Here is a 15,087-nt window from a genome sequence, read left to right on the forward strand (position 1 = left end):
AGGACGTCTGTCAAAAGATGAGAGCTCTTCTAAACGGTATGGGGCATTTAAGAAGAAGGATGGGGAAGCACATGATGTGCAATCCCATGCTAAACCAAGAAGACCCTATGTTCAGAGGAAGCCAGTACGTCGTACCAGCAATCAGCATCAGGTGGCTCACATAGCACTTGTCTTCAGAGATAATGCTCAATATCAGCAACCTCAGCAGCATCAGCATCAGCAGCAACCTCAGTATCAGCAGCAACATCGTCCAGAGCAACAGGCTTACCAGCCTCGTGGAAGTACTAGTAACCAAGCCAACTTGAACTATGATAGGAAGAAGATCAGCTTCGATCCCATTCCTATGTCATATGCTGAACTATATCCTTCCTTGTTGGAGAGGAAACTGGTTACTCCAAGGGATCCTCCAGCTGTGCCTACGAATCCGCAATGGTGGTACAAGCCAGATCAACATTGTGTGTATCATTCCGGTGCTCCGGGACACAATATTGAGAATTGTTATCCGTTGAAAACTAAGGTTCAAGACCTTATGCGGTGCGGCATCCTGAGCTTTGAGGACTCAGGCCCTAATGTTACGAAGAACCCATTGCCCGAGCATGGGAAATCAGTGAACATGGTCCAGGGGTGTCCTGGGAAATATAAAGTCAAATATGTCAGCCATATTCGACAGTCCTTGGTCGAATTGCATCGTTTGCTGTGTCAGTACAGCCATATGGAGCATGACCATGACAGATGCCGCATTTGCTCCGTCAATCGTCTGGGTTATCGCCAAGTGCGAAGAGAGCTTCAAGAGATGTTAGATGAAGGTACCATAGAGATTCTTCAGAATCGAAATGTTGATGAAGATGAACCAGAAGTAAATGTTATCTCTCCTGTGTTCAAATTGCCCGAGCCTGTTGTCATCCGCTATGATGGTAGCAAGCCGAAGGTCTCTCCTTCTCTGATAATCAAGCCTGCAGGCCCTGTGCCTTATTCTTCGGATAAAGCTATCCCTTTCAGGTACAATCCCGTTGCTGTGGAAGATGGGAAGGAAGTTCCATTGCCTTCAACCTCCGTGGTTAATATTGCTGACGTGAGTGGGTTGACCCATAGTGGTCGTGTGTTTTCTGCACCTCCGAAACCTCATGTTGTTTCTGATTCCGCTGAGCGCCCGGTTGGGACCGCGTCGAATGTTCAGAACCCGGCACTTGCTGTTGCCAAACCCTCCTCTGTACAAAAGACTCCTGCTTCTTATGTTGGCCCGAGTGGCATTGTGAATGAAGAATGTGATGAGATGCTGAGGCTCATCAAGAAGAGTGAGTACAATGTTGTAGACCAGCTTCTACAAACGCCGTCCAAGATCTCTGTTTTATCTTTGCTTCTGAATTCAGAACCCCATAGGGAGGCTCTGCAGAAGGTATTGGACTTGGCTTATGTTGATCACGATGTCACCATAGAACAATTTGACAGTATAGTTGCAAACATTACTGCTTGCAACACTTTGAGTTTCTGTGACGCTGATCTCCCTGAGGAGGGAAGAGACCACAACATGGCTTTACATATTTCCATGAATTGCAAGACTGATGCCATGTCCAACGTGCTGGTGGACACTGGATCATCTCTGAATGTATTGCCAAAGACCACACTCTCTAAGTTGTCATATCAGGGGCCTCCCATGAGGCAGAGTGGTGTTGTTGTGAAGGCTTTTGATGGGTCGCGCAAGACCGTGATTGGGGAAGTTGATCTCCCAATCAAGATTGGACCAAGTGATTTCCAGGTTACCTTCCAGGTCATGGATATCCACCCATCATATAGCTGTCTCCTTGGTAGACCATGGATTCACGAGGCTGGCGCCGTGACATCCACCCTACACCAGAAGCTGAAATTCGTTAAGAATAAGAAACTGGTTGTGGTAGGGGGAGAAAAGGCTCTCCTGGTTAGCCACCTGTCTTATTTCTCATATATTGACGCTGAGGATGAAGTTGGAACTCCTTTCCAAGCTTTATCTATTGGTGAACCAATCGAGAAGAAGTCCCCTTCATTCGCTTCCTACCATGATGCGAAACTGGCCATCGAATGTGGTGCAGTTGCTGGTTTAGGGAAGATGATTGAGCTTGAAGACAACAAATCCCGGGCTGGCATTGGCTATTCTTCTGGGGCATTCAACGAGCTTGGGCTGTTCAAGAGTGGAGGTTTCATCCTTGCTGACCAATCTGAAGAAGCTGCTGCTATCTTGGAAGAGGATGCAGAGGATTTGAGCAACTTCATCATACCTGGTGGTGTCTGCCATAATTGGGTCGCTGTAGATGTTCCTACAGTCATTCATAGATCAGAGTAATTGTTCACTTTGTTCAAAACCCTTCTCCCATGCCAAAAGGAGAAGTGATGACATTGTTGGCAGCATTTATACAATGATATTTTCATTCAATTAATGCATTGTTAAACATTTGTTTTTCCATTTGTTTTCACTTTTTGCTTTTGCATGAAATCAGTGATCACAAAAAACCCATAAAAACAAGAATAAAAGCAATCTTTTCATCTGCATAATGATTTGCTTGTTTAAATTCTGAAGTTTTTTATTAACCAAAATCATTATGCAGGTTGATTCTAAAACCCATTGAACATAATGATCCAACGCCATCTCCCAATTTTGAATTCCCTGTATTCGAGGCAGAGGAAGATGATGTTGAAGAGATTTCTGATGAGATTACTCGTCTCCTTGAGCACGAAAAGAAGATCATTCAGCCGCACCTTGAAGATCTGGAAACAGTCAACTTGGGGTCTGAGGATTGTGTTCGTATGGTGAAGATTGGGGCACTTCTTGAAGAGTCTGTCAAGAAGGGGTTGATCAGTTTGCTACGAGAATATTCAGATATCTTCGCTTGGTCGTATGAAGACATGCCGGGTTTAGATACAGATATTGTGCAACATTTCCTGCCTTTGAAGCCTGAGTACGTGCCTGTGAAGCAGAAGCTCAGAAGAACTCATCCAGATATGGCAGTGAAGATCAAAGAGGAAGTTCAGAAGCAAATTGATGCAGGGTTTTTGGTGACTTCTACATATCCTCTATGGGTGGCCAATATTGTGCCTGTGCCTAAGAAGGACGGAAAAGTCCGTATGTGTGTTGATTACAGAGATTTGAACAAAGCTAGTCCAAAAGATGATTTCCCTCTACCACACATTGATATGTTGGTAGATAATACAGCTAAATTCAAAGTCTTTTCGTTTATTGACGGATTTTCCGGATATAATCAAATCAAGATGGCACCCGAAGATATGGAGAAGACAACATTCATCACACCTTGGGGATCATTCTGTTATCGAGTGATGCCCTTCGGTTTGAAGAACGCCGGAGCCACGTATCAACGTGCTATGACTACCTTGTTTCATGATATGATGCACAAGGAGATAGAGGTCTATGTTGATGATATGATCGCTAAGTCCCGAACGGAAGTTGAACATGTTGAGCATTTATTGAAGCTTTTTCAGCGTCTGAGGAAGTTTAGACTTCGTTTGAATCCGAACAAATGTACATTTGGAGTCCGTTCCGGCAAGTTATTGGGTTTTGTTGTCAGCGAGAGAGGTATTGAAGTTGATCCTGCAAAGATCAAAGCAATACAAGAGATGCCTGCACCCAAAACTGAGAAGCAAGTCCGAGGTTTTCTTGGCCGCTTGAATTATATTTCCAGATTTATATCCCACATGACTGCCACATGTGCGCTGATATTCAAGCTCCTCCGGAAAGATCAGTCTCATGATTGGACCGAGGATTGCCAGAAAGCTTTCGACAGTATTAAAGAGTATCTGTCTGAACCTCCGATCTTGTCTCCGCCTGTGGAAGGAAGACTTCTGATTATGTATCTGACTGTTCTTGAAGACTCAATGGGTTGTGTACTCGGTCAACAAGATGAATCAGGGAAGAAAGAATCCGCTATCTACTACCTCAGTAAGAAGTTTACTGATTGTGAGTCTCGGTACTCTATGCTTGAGAAGACGTGCTGCGCTTTGGCTTGGGCTGCCAAGCGTTTGCGCCAGTACATGATAAATCATACAACTTGGTTGATATCCAAAATGGATCCAATCAAGTATATCTTCGAGAAGCCTGCTTTAACTGGGAGGATTGCCCGTTGGCAGATGCTGTTGTCTGAGTATGATATCGAGTATCGAGCTCAGAGAGCTATCAAAGGCAGTATCTTGGCTGACCATCTAGCGCACCAGCCGATTGAAGATCATCAGTCTGTTCAGTATGATTTCCCAGATGAGGAGATTTTGTATTTGAATATGAAAGATTGTGATGAGCCTACACTTGATGAAGGTCTGGAACCTGGTTCCAGATGGACGATGGTGTTTGATGGCGCTGTGAATCAGTATGGAAATGGAATTGGGGCAGTAATCATTACTCCTCATGGCACGCATATTCCATTTACAGCAAGGCTAACTTTCAAATGCACGAGTAACATGGCTGAGTACGAGGCCTGTATTATGGGATTGGAAGAATGTATTGATTTAAGAATCAAACATCTTGATGTGTATGGTGATTCGGCCCTGGTTGTTAATCAGATCAAGGGTGAATGGGAGACGAATCAGCCTGGTCTCATTCCGTACAGAGATTATGCAAGAAGGATTTCGACATTCTTTACAGAAGTTGACTTTCATCATATTCCTCGAGAGGATAATCGGATGGCAGATGCTCTTGCTACGCTTGCTTCCATGATTGTGGTCAAGTATTGGAACGAAGTTCCCAATATTTCCGTGATGCGCTTGGATAGACCAGCTCACGTATTTACAGTTGAAGAAGTGAATGATGACAAACCTTGGTATTTTGATATCAAGAATTTCCTCCGGAACCAGGTCTACCCGCCTGGGGCATCTGTGAAAGATAGGAAAACTCTAAGAAGGTTGTCAGGCAGTTTCTACCTCAGCGGTGAAGTGCTGTATAAAAGAAATTTTGACATGGTTTTGCTCAGATGCGTGGATAGACACGAAGCAAACCTGTTGATGATTGAGGTCCATGAAGGTTCATTTGGTACTCATTCCAATGGACATGCCATGGCTAGAAAGATGTTGAGAGCAGGCTACTATTGGCTGACAATGGAGTCTGACTGCTGCAAATATGTGAAGAAATGCCACAAATGTCAGATTTATGCGGATAAGATTCATATTCCTCCGACACTTCTGAATGTGATTTCATCACCATGGCCTTTCTCTATGTGGGGAATTGACATGATCGGCATGATTGAGCCGAAAGCGTCCAACGGACACAGGTTTATTCTCGTAGCAATTGATTACTTCACCAAATGGGTTGAAGCCGCTTCGTATGCAAATGTGACCAGACAGGTGGTTGTGAAGTTTATCAAGAATCAGCTGATTTGCCGTTATGGTGTGCCAGATAAGATCATTACTGATAATGGATCTAATCTGAGTAATAAGATGATGGATGAGTTATGCGCTGAGTTCAAGATTGCACACCATAATTCCTCTCCTTACAGACCCAAGATGAATGGGGCTGTTGAAGCTGCTAATAAGAATATCAAGAAGATTATCCAGAAGATGACAGTTACGTACAAAGATTGGCATGAGATGCTGCCATTTGCTTTGCATGGTTATCGTACATCTGTCCGCACTTCAACAGGGGCAACCCCTTTTTCTCTTGTTTACGGCATGGAGGCTGTTCTCCCAGTAGAAGTGGAGATCCCATCAATGAGAGTCTTGATGGAAGCCAAGTTGACTGATGCTGAATGGATTCAGAGTCGTTATGACCAGCTGAATTTGATTGAAGAGAAGCGATTGACTACCATGTGTCATGGTCAGTTATATCAGCAAAGAATGAAGAAAGCATTCGATAAGAAGGTCAAGCCTCGCGTGTTCCGAGAAGGTGACCTTGTGCTCAAGAAAGTCTTGTCTTTCGCGCCCGATTCCAGGGGCAAGTGGACTCCAAACTATGAGGGTCCATATGTTGTTAAGAGAGCCTTTTCAGGCGGTGCTTTGATGCTTACAACAATGGATGGGGAGGATTTCACTCGTCCTGTGAATTCAGATGCAGTCAAGAAATACTTCTCCTAAAAATAAAAACAGAATAGCTCGCTAAGTTGAAAACCAGAAAGGGCGGCTTAGGCAAAAATGAGCGTCTCGGTGGATTGAAAACCCGAAAGGGCGATCCAGGCAAAAGTTAGAGACATAAAAAATGAATATTTGCATCCCACTAGATTGAGTACCTCACCCTAGGGCAATCTAGGCAAAAATTAGGGATTTGGCAAGTAACTGCATCCTGACAAGACTTTCTGTTCCACAGCTGTCTGTTCGTCAAAGATTCTCGATTCGTCGTCAACTGAAGCTTCGAATACATCGAGATTCAAATTGGTAGAGAAAGGATCATTATGTTCAATGTAGCCCTCTTCCAATATATATCACTGATTTCAAATTTGTACAGATCTATGGAGTCTTGCCATTTGCAGGCTACCATTCCATCAAATCAATTTGAGCTTTTATCCAATTATTTGCACTCTTATTTGTTTCAATTCAGCAAATGTTTTGCATGTTAATTGATAAAATGTCATTGTTTTAAACAAATAAAAATTTTCAAAATTTGTTGTTTTAAACAAAGTGAACATTCACAATGATGAAAGGATACTTAAGAATCTCTCAGTGCTCTCCCAAGGGTGGCATGATTTCCAACAGGTAAGACATTTGTTCATATTCCTGGCATTGGTTGTATCCTCTTTCTCCAAGTTTTGTCGTAGGGGTTGTTCCCCAAGCAGAGCTTTTGTTAGGGATGTCCCCCAAGTAGATGTTGTTGAAGACTTCGTTTTCTTCTCCAGCAAGAGTCTCTCCCTAGTGCAGTCGCTAACAAAGTTGTTGTTATCTCTCCTCAGCATGGGTGCTTTCCTTTTGGAAGATTTAGTGGTTGGTGGATTGATATCCCGGTACTTTACCACTTTCCTCAGCACTGTTGCCAGGGTTGTTGATATGATATACTGCATTGTTGCTATATCTCCCCATCAGTGCGCTTATCCCTTCAGCAGGGCAGTGATTATGTTCCTCCTCAGCAGTTGTGGGTGTTCTCCTCAGAAGAGTCAGCATTTAGTGGTTGATTCCCCAGCTCTCCTCCATATCCCCAGTGGATCCCTCAGTGGATTCCCTGGCAGCCAGTAGATTTGTGGTTTGGTGGATTGTATTTACGCAAAATCCCCAAGAGTTGATATTCCTGACAGAGTCAGGATTGCATCTGTGATAATCTCTTAGAGTCTCCGCCAGAGTTGAAATCTCCGTTTCCCCAGTAGGGTCGGTTGGTGGTCTAGCATCCAGAGATTTGGTTGATTTTCTGATTGCTTTTGATCCTCAGTAGAGTGGCTTGTTGCAGAATCTACTTGTGTGATCTATCTTTCCTCTCAGTGGGTTCATTCCCCAATGGAATGGTTGCTTGTTTTCCCAGTAGAGTTGCTTGTGCAATTAGATTCTACTTGGATGATCTGTTCTCCCTCAGTGGGTTGTTCCCCAGCGGAGTTATTTGGAGTTGCTTTCATAGCAGTTCTCGCCTGTGCAGTGAACTCTTGCTTCCCAGTTGATACTGAGGACCCCTGCAGATCTCGGGATTTCTCCCGTTTCCCCAACAGATTTGTCTTTGTGGCTGTTCATGCTTGTTGTGACTTTCTGTGCCAGTTGGGTTGATTGTTGATCCATCACTCAGAGATTTTGTGATATCTCTGACCTCTTTTGCCTCCCCGCAAATCTTTGCTTTTTAGCATGCAGATCTCCAGCAGATTGGCTTTCCAGTTGGTTTTTCCTCTGGAAGTATAGTACCGGGCGTTTGATTCCTGGACCTGTTGTGTTAGATATGTCTGTTTTGTCAGCATTCATCAAACATAAATCACGCATATTCATGCATACTCATAGACATTTAGATATTCATGTTGCATTTTTCGCCATATATCTTTTGTTTGTTGTTCCCTGCTATGGGTGATGTATATCTCTTCAATAGATCTTCCCAAGCAGATGTCGGGTGTCTAAATCTCTCCATATAGAGTCAGCCCCATAAGCAGAAAGCATCTGTCTTTCCTTCTGCAGTTCCCCACTGAGATATATCCTCGTGGATGACGGTTTCTTCCGTTTCCTCCCAACACATATATTGGGATGGATTTTCCTATTGAGTTATATCCTCATTAGGACGAGTTCTGATTCAGTCTGTCTTTTCGGATTGATCCCGAATTGGCTATTTTTCAACTGTTTCTTGTGCTTCCCTGTGGAATAAATGAATGAATTGCCCAGTAACCGGCAATAATTCTTTTATCCCCAGCGGAGTTTTGGGCCTCTACCCAGTAACTGGTAGTTGTAAGTCCTATGTTCTTGCCTTCTTGACGGAATTTGTGGTTATATACCTTTATTCCTCGGCAAGAGTTGTTGGTTTTCTACCCAGTAGTCGGTAGTCGTAAATCCTATGTTTCCTGCTCTCCAGCAGTTTGTGGTTTGTTATAAACCCTATTTTGTTTCCCGTGCGGATTTATGATTCTTTCATTCCCCACGTGGAGTTGTTGGTTTTCTACCCAGTATTCGGTGGATGTAAACCCTAATTCTTTTTATCCTCATCAGAGTTGCTGGCTACTACCCAGTATTCGGTAGTCGTAAGTCCTATCTCTTTTCCCCTAGCAGAGGTAACCTTTGTGGTTCGTTCTGGTTGATGGTGGATTTTTGTGCTGTTGTGGTTTTATTCCCAACGGAGTCTGTGCTTTTTGTGGATAATTGTCGGTTGCTAGCAATTTTATCCCAGCCAGAGTTTTGGTATTCTACCCCGTATTCGGTAGTTGTAAACCCTAATTTCTCCCCTTTGCAGAGTTAACCTTGTTGTTCATCCTAACCGATGATGGTTACTCTTTGTGGTTATCTTCATTCAATATTCAATGTTGATATTCCTCCCTTGCTTCTGGATAATTGCCTTTTGTTAGCAATTGTATCCCCAGCAGTCTTCTGGATCATTGCCGTATGCTTGCAATGTTATCCCTTTTGAAGTCGCCAGTGCCCGGATGATTGCTGTTTATGCAATTCATCCCCGGCGGATCGCCTTTCATTTACCCGTTTGCTTGGTAATGATTGTTGCTCCCCTTGATTGGTCATCATTATATACCTAGTTTGGTATCCCGATACCTTTCTTTTCGGTTGATTCATCCTTTATTAACCCAGTAACCGGTTGTGGATAATCTTCCATGCGAGTATGTTATCCACGTTCTGACGGTAATGGATAATATATCTCATGCACTCTTCAGTCGAAGCCTGTTGTGTTTCCCCAGTCGAGTAAGATTCGTTGTTCCTCTTTCGGACTCGAACATTTCTTTGTTTCTTCGATAATTTCCGGATGCTTGCAATTTATCCCTTTGAGTTATCTTTCGTTTACCCGTATGCTTGGTATCGATTGTCTCTCTTTTTGGTTAGTCACCTATTATATACCCAATAACCGGTATCTTTGGTGTCTTTTCCTTTCGAGTATATTATTCACGTTCTGACGGTAATGAATAATATATCTCTTTCACTCTTTGGTTGGAATCCTTTGTTGATCTTCCCCAATAGAGTAAGATTCGTATTCTTTGTAGAATCGAATATCCATCCTTTTGGATGATGAGTGTCTTGGCATATATACCAATTCACGTTTTCGGTAGGACACCTATTATATACCTTGGTATCCCTGGTGTTTCCTTCCATGCGAGTGTATTATCTACGTTCTGACGGTAATAGATAATATATCTCATGCGAGTATTCTATCCACGTTCTGACGGTAATGGATATTATATCTCATGCGCTCTTTGGGTTTGTGTCCCCAGTTGAGTAAGATTCGTTTTCCTGTTGCGGATTCGAATGTCCATCCTGTAAGTCGATTTGCTTTTTTTTAAGCCCTCCTTTCGGATGATGAGTGTCTTGGCATATATACCAATTCACGCTTCGGTCGGTCACCTATTATATACCCTAACCGGTATCCCTGGTGTTCCTTCCTTTCTGCTCCCTATTATGACTTTGGTCCCCTGTGGAGTCAGATTTTCCTGAGCCGATGTACCTTTTGCAGGTCTTTCTCAGATGTTTGGTTGATTGATATCTCTCACCCTTATACCGGTCTTAGATATTCATTCTTCCTGAGTTTGTTACCCTTATACCGGTAACACCTCGTTTCCTTGTTGCTTCCCCAGGAGAGTCTCTTCGTTAGACACTTCTCCAGTGGAATTTCTTGTTGTGATCATTACCCTCTTTGCTGTATTGGCGTTTTCCCCAATATATGCATTTTTCCCCGGCAGGGAGGTTCTGTGTGAATCTTTTCCTGGTCCGAGTCCGGATTTTTATCCGAAGTATCCTTTATGGATAGTTAGAGTCAGCTGGTGTCTTTCCATTGGATGTGTTTATTCCTTGGGAATTCTTCTTTTCCCCAGTGTGAGTCCTTCATTTCCCAGTGAGGTCTCTAGTCCAGTCGTGTTTTGTTCATGCAGTGTCAGTTTTGTTCCCCTAATTCAGAGTCGTGTCCTGCTCACGCATTCTTTTTCTTTCTATCCCCAATAAGAGTCCCCGTGAGAGTCTTGTTAGAGTCTCTATTCCTGGTGAGTGTATTACTCCGATGGATTGTCTGTTCTTTGTGGACCCATGTCCCCACAGAGTTTGTTTTCTTTTACATGCATACATCTGCATCATGAGGTCTCTTAGGGACCAAAATTTGTCTCATTACTGTTTTTTAAGCCCATTCTACCGCGTCGAGATGAAGATTTCTAAACTTCATTTCTCCGGCTCGAATGACCTTAAATAGGGGCATCTGTAAGACCCCAATTTTGTCCCTAAGATCCCTCACGGCATCATATCATATCATATCATTTGCCTCAAGGATCATTGTGCACCTTGCCTCCTTCCCTGAGGGTGGGTTATCTTTTGAGAGTGTTTCTTGATCACCAAGCATGTTTTGCATTTGTATATCCTTGCTTTTCATTTGTCTACTAACCAAAAGTACAAAAATATGTCATCTAACCTTGTTACTTGCAGATGAAGCAATCAACAGTCAAAGATAGTCAAAGGCAAGCATTGAGCCAATAGATGGTGGCCATTCTGAAGAATTTGGGCACCATGATCATTCATAAGAGTTCATATGAACTATGGTGTTATTTTGAATCAAAATCCCAAGTGGTAGAAGCTTGAATCTCATCAAGGCATTCTTCAGTCAACTGCCCAGTCAACTGTGGATTTTGGAGGTGGGAAGAGCCTAGAAATACTTCATTCATGTTCAAACAAGTCTCATTTGACATTTCAAACATCAACATTGAAGAAAATAAAGTCAGATGAAAACTTTCCAAAAATAGTAAGTGACCTGTAATTTGGATTTGCCAAAAATGGAAAGGTTTTCTCCTCAAGATTACATCACCAAAAATGCTTCAAATGAAATTTTGTTGAACATGAAAGTTGTAGATCTTTCTCTCCCATTTCCAAAAAGTCCAAGATCATCCATTTCTCATTTGTGGTTGAAGAGATATGATCAAAACATGGCCAAGTGTGGATTGAACTTCAAAAGTGCATAACTTTCAAACCATTGCTCCAAATCATGTGGCTCTTTTTGCTAAATTCTTGTCATGACCTATAGTTTCATAATCTTGCATAATATTGCATCAATTCTCATCACATGAACTTTTGCAAAAATCTTGATTTTTGGAGGGAATTTTCATAATTTAAAATTGGTAATTCATTTGAATATTTTACAATTGCCAATGGTTTTAAAATGTGTTTTTAAGTGAAAAACATCTAAATTTTGTGCACTGTTCATTAACCATTTCCATGTAAAGGTGAAAATCCCAAATTTGCCAAACACCTCCATTTCCCTTAATTTTCATTAGCATTGGTTAAACATGTTTAGAGTTTGATTAATAGGGAGTATATATAGTGAAACCCTAACAGAAAACACTAACCACAATTCACAAAACTCAGATCTAGAATTTTTCTCTCAAATTTCTCTCAAATTTCTCTCTCATTTATTCAAAGCAATTGCATAATCCTTGCTCAGTTCATCATCTAGCATCATCACTGATTCATATTCAAGCCAAGAACCACTTGAATTCGTGCAAATTTGGAGCTGCTCAAAGTAAGAACAACAATGGTGAAGTCTTGAATCTGTGGAATCGTGCATAGCTGAGCTTTGATCTTCCTTCTAATCATCTTCACAAGCATTGTAGAAGAGTTTTCAAGCATCACCAGGCCTCGAATCCAGCTGAATCAAATTCTGTTTCTACAAGAGGTCACAAATTCACTTTCATAATTCTGTTTTTAGTTGACATAATGTGATAGATCTTTGATTGCTGGTTAGTTTAGGCTTTGAATCGTGTGAATCCGTGCCATATTGAGTGAGAAAGGTTGATTTGAAGTTTGGTTGATGATTATGATTTCATTCGATTCTTGCATGTTATGATGATTTTGGATGAAATGTGTGTTGATTTTTAGTGTATGATGTTAGATCTTTGCAATGCCATGCTTAATTCGTGTTTCTGGAACATTTGGAAATTTCTGGAAAATTGTTGATGAAGATCATGAAGATCTTCATCGTGTTCTTGATTTGCTGCACATTACCTACGGATTTTCCTATAACCTTCATCGCCTTTGCTGCGAATTTTCCTACGTGTTCTTCAGCTTTACCTGCGGATTTGGCTTTTGCATGCATGCACGTGTGGCTAGGGTTTAGGTTAAACGACGGCGTTTAAGCTAGCGCGCGCTTTTCATTTCAAACTTCGCATCCCTTCGATTCCGGCCTACAACATTCTTCCAAAAGGCCATTTGCATTTTATTCATTGTTCTTCATGTCATTCCACATGCTTCATCATGTTTTTTTTTCTTCACTTAAAAAAAATCATAACTCCATAAATAATCATCCAAATGACATGAGATTTTTTGCATCTTGATCCTCATCATGTCTACTATTTTTTGGCTATTTTTCTAGAATTTGTGCATGGTTGAAAAATGTTTTAGCCTAGGGTTTGTGTATGCATATGTTATCTTGTACCTTGCTTGCCATTTTCTTTGTGAAATAATGATGGTTGATCCAATGAATGTGAAAATTGACATGCTTAAACCAGACATCTTGATGGTCATTTTGGTGTTGAGTTTGCATTTTTATCATTTATGGTTGTTGAGATATGATCTGGTTAATGTAGGTGTGACAATGTGTGTCACACCATTGCTTGTTCAATTTGATGATTTTTTTTGCCATGCCAAATAAATGCCAAATGATGTGATTTTTTGCATGATGCTTCTTCTGGATGTTAGGATTGCTCATGAATTTGTGTGGAATTTTTGGATTGATTTCTGATTTGTTTGGTATTTTTCTTGCTGGATGACCATTTGTGGACTTTTGAATAGTCATGAACTTCAATGATTTGTGAAATGATGGTTGTCTATCCTATGAATGTGAAATTTTGCACATTGTTTCTAGACACTTTGAAGTTTGTTTTGGATTTGATTAGACTTCTTTATCATGTTCCAATTCTGTTTTAGGCTTGTGCTAAGTTAGTGCATCAAATTGTGCCTCAATTGAGCTTGTTTGTGCTTACCTTGACTTGATGAATTTGATTGCCATGTTTATACTTGTCAAAATGCCATGATTTTTGGTGTGTTGATCATTTGATGTGTCATGTTTAGCCATGATTTTTCTTGAGATTTATTGAGCCATTTTGGAATTAATATGCATTTGTTCATTCTGTTGCTTCAATGTGGTTTCAACTTGCATACCTTGACATGTTTTGATTGTGAAATTATTTTGGTAATTGATAATGATATGATACATTTTGGATTGTCTTAAGATGTGTTTGAGGTTGATTCATGTTAAATTTTAGATTCTGTTTTAAATTGTTTCCCCATCTTTGACCCTAGGCTTTGACCTAGTGGTTTGTTGCTCATGTTTGAAGCTTTGTTTCAGGTTACACATTCAAGTTACACAATTGATGATGCCTCATCTTGAGAGCATTTGATATTTGCTTTTGAATACTAATGTGTGTTTTGTAGGTTGATGTTGACTCATTTGAGCTTGATTTATGGCTTATGCCTTTGCTTATTGGTTGACTGTTGATATTAACTGTTGGTTGCTTATCTGAGTTGTATACTGATTTGTTTGATGTTTCCACAGGTACATTAGTTGCTTAAGTTCATTTTGAACTTGATTTTGCTTGGTTGCTTAACCACTTAGGTATAATTTCTCTTCTTCATGTAGTCTGGAAGACCTGGCCTGTTATGTGGTCAGGCACCTGTCTGAAGTCCTCCTTAAGAGGCAATGCTTGTGATTGTTTACTCATTGTGCCAAGCAGGAAAAGTCCTTTGATAAGGCAATTGGTAGATAAAAGAGATGTGTAGTCCATCTCCTACTATTCAGTGTGTCATCCCTTTGCTCACATTACATGTTGATGCATTGTGGATCTTAACCCAAGATCTATAGAGTCATTCACTTGTGGAGAGAGTTCCAACTTTCTGAACTCCCACATCTTCTAATATTCAAAGCTCTCCCAGGCCAGGGATAAGAGCTATGAGGCACACCCCTCATTTCCTTTTCATCTGCTTCACCTTAACTCTCAATGTTAAGGTTAAGAGCACACTTACCCCATTCTAGTTGACTTTAAAGTCTAACCTTGTTTGAGCCTAATTGCTTGTATATAGTGTGTGCTAATTGACTTGTTTGTCTGATTACTTGATTCATCGGTGCATATTTGCTTGAGTTGGCCTTTGTGCATTTATCATCATTTGTATATCATTTCATAAACCTTGCTTTATAGCATTTTTGCTTTGTCCATGGAGGAGACAAGCATAAGTCCATTACTTGGCAGTTGTTCCAATGATATGGTGTGAGACTAGTATAAGACCATTGATTGGCATCTGGTATCATTGTTTTGTTTTAGGAGATTGGTATAAGCCCAGGTAGATTGGCATCTGATATCCATGTTTTGTTTTGCTTTAGGAGATTGGTATGAGTCCATTTATTGGCACCTGATATCCTTGTTTGTTTTAGGAGATTGGTGTAAATCCATTGATTGGTATCCGGTATCCACCTTTGTTTATGAGATTGGTGTAAGTCCAGCAATTGGCATCCGGTATCATTTATTTTGCTTATTTGTTATTGCT

This window comes from Lathyrus oleraceus, chromosome 7 (assembly GCF_024323335.1).
Source record: "Lathyrus oleraceus cultivar Zhongwan6 chromosome 7, CAAS_Psat_ZW6_1.0, whole genome shotgun sequence".
Lineage (NCBI taxonomy): Eukaryota > Viridiplantae > Streptophyta > Magnoliopsida > Fabales > Fabaceae > Lathyrus > Lathyrus oleraceus.